The sequence below is a fragment of the Etheostoma spectabile genome, chromosome 19 (genome assembly GCF_008692095.1).
Source record: "Etheostoma spectabile isolate EspeVRDwgs_2016 chromosome 19, UIUC_Espe_1.0, whole genome shotgun sequence".
Lineage (NCBI taxonomy): Eukaryota > Metazoa > Chordata > Actinopteri > Perciformes > Percidae > Etheostoma > Etheostoma spectabile.
In genome coordinates, this window is record NC_045751.1 from 17,102,200 (window position 1) to 17,104,363 (window position 2,164).

The 2,164-nt window shown below is 40.4% G+C and overlaps 1 protein-coding gene across 4 annotated transcripts in view; it reads right to left on the bottom strand.

Annotated features, from left to right (window-relative positions):
* The window catches only part of gal3st4 (galactose-3-O-sulfotransferase 4), a 33,758-nt gene that overhangs the window by 9,828 nt on the left and 21,766 nt on the right, over positions 1–2,164 (bottom strand). The gene's annotated exons all lie outside the window — the stretch shown is intronic.

The window sequence follows — 2,164 nt, forward strand, 5'->3', positions numbered from 1 at the left end:
TGACAGAGAGGAGATGCAAAGATAGAAGTAAAGAAAATGAAAGGGTCAAATGAGAGAACCAATGGAGTGGAATAAAAGATTGGGGGTGGGCAACAAAGGGATGGATGGGTGGGGAAGGAGAAATTATGTTACAGTATGAGGTGGGAGTAGTGGTGCCATGGGTGATGATGTCGTATAAAAAGAGAGGGGTTGAAGAGATAGGCAGAGTGTGGGAGAGAGAGAGAGAAGGGTGGAGGAGGTAGAAGGGAAAGAGGGAGGGAAAGATTTGGATGAGTCATAAAGTAAACATGACTAAGGCATCATCATCAGGAAAGCAGCCTGAAGCGTCCAGAGACTACAGGACCTGCTGCAATCTCTAGATCCTAAAGATATAATTCAGAACTGAATGGGTCTCATCAATATGTCTGCTGATATATATATATACACATACACACACACACAAATACAGTATACACACAATATGTATATAAGAGATTAACAAAGTTTTACCGTGTCATTCTAAAAAGTGCTATTCCTTTGATATCTCTGAATTTGAGCAACATCAGTGCACCGCAGCATAGTGGCAAAGGGAGAAAATAACCGTCCAATCAGAACTGAGCATCTAAATGACGCGCTCAACGCAAACATGCCTGCCAGCCTCAGGCTGGAGAGACAGGAAAAGAGCCTGCCTGTGTGAGAACAGGGGGGTTATGTCATTATGGAAACAGGAATTAATAGTAATATTGAATTTGAACGTTATTGATCCATCTGTCCTTTTTGTTCTCCAGTTTGCAGCAGCACACCATGGCTGGGATGTCCAAGCCCAGAGACAGGGAGAGATTTTGAAGAAGGGTATTTATTTATTTTTTTAATTCCTGCTATTGTACCTCTGAACAACTGCATTTCTGCACTCGATGGTGCAGAACTGGACTGGCAAGTGGGAGATCACATTTGTACATTTGCATACCACCGTGGAAATTTACACTCCAAGTGAGTGTAAATGAGTGCTCTGTTCTTTATTATTACACAATAAGAACAGTTCCACACACCCACACACACATGGATGTAGCTGAACTGACAAACTGCATCTCATTCAACCACCTTTTTCAGTGTTTAATAGACAACCACACAACCTATTACTATTAATAAAAATATTTCTTTGCCGCTTCACATTCTGTTAATGCAACAGATCACAAAACTATATAATAATAATAATAATAAAATAATAAATGTAAAGCAATTAAACGATTATGTACTACTACAGGTCATGTTTATTAAATGATGCCCAAAATATGTCACAGACTACAAATTGCTAGTATCAGCTAGCGCTAGCTAACATCAACGTTAGGTAGGCACAAGCTAACGCTAGCTAGAAGGGTTTGTCGGGACTTTGCGAGTTGGGATTTGAAGTCATAACTTAGGGGCTGAAAACTGTCTGGGACGCAGCAAAAGCCCCCTATTCTCGGCTTTACTCAACTACCAGCTGCCGGTGTCACAGCTTTTTCAAGTTCTTCTGCTCCTACTGTAGCCATGACCGTCTCTATCAACTGATTTCAACATGCTCCGTTCACATGAACATACAACTGATTTTAACATGCCTGGTACACGTGAACAGAAAATTGCGTTGCCTGTATCTTTTTACCCAACCCATCATAGTGATTTATCAGCCCTCATTAAGTAACAAGTAACAAGAGACATAAAAAAATATATTTTTATAATTTTTACATGCATTCTGAATTGTGAGTGTTGATCCGTGCGGACCACGGATCAACCATGGTCCGTTACACCGCTATCTGTTAACGTGCTTCACTGAGCGCTGAGCCTGAACTAAAGGTTCCAGATTATCTCTGAAAAGAAAGTCAGTGGTTTTCCCTACCATTATAAGGCGTAGGCGCAGCACCCAAGCACCACCTAAGATGAATGGATTTGTAATCAATTTCAGCATCAAAACTAACTAAATGACTGTTCTTAGATGATTGATTGTAGTCGGTCCCCAGTGGGCTTCTTCAGCAAGTTGTCTTTAAGCTTTTTGAGTATTATTTATTCATCATTTGCTCTAACTTTTCCAATGTTTTAGACACCGATATGGAAATAACGGTCATAAGTGATGTAAAATAGCCTTTTTCCATTGAAAAAAGTAACATTTTCTTGAGGGAGGACCCCCCCCCCCAAAATAAGTTGCCTA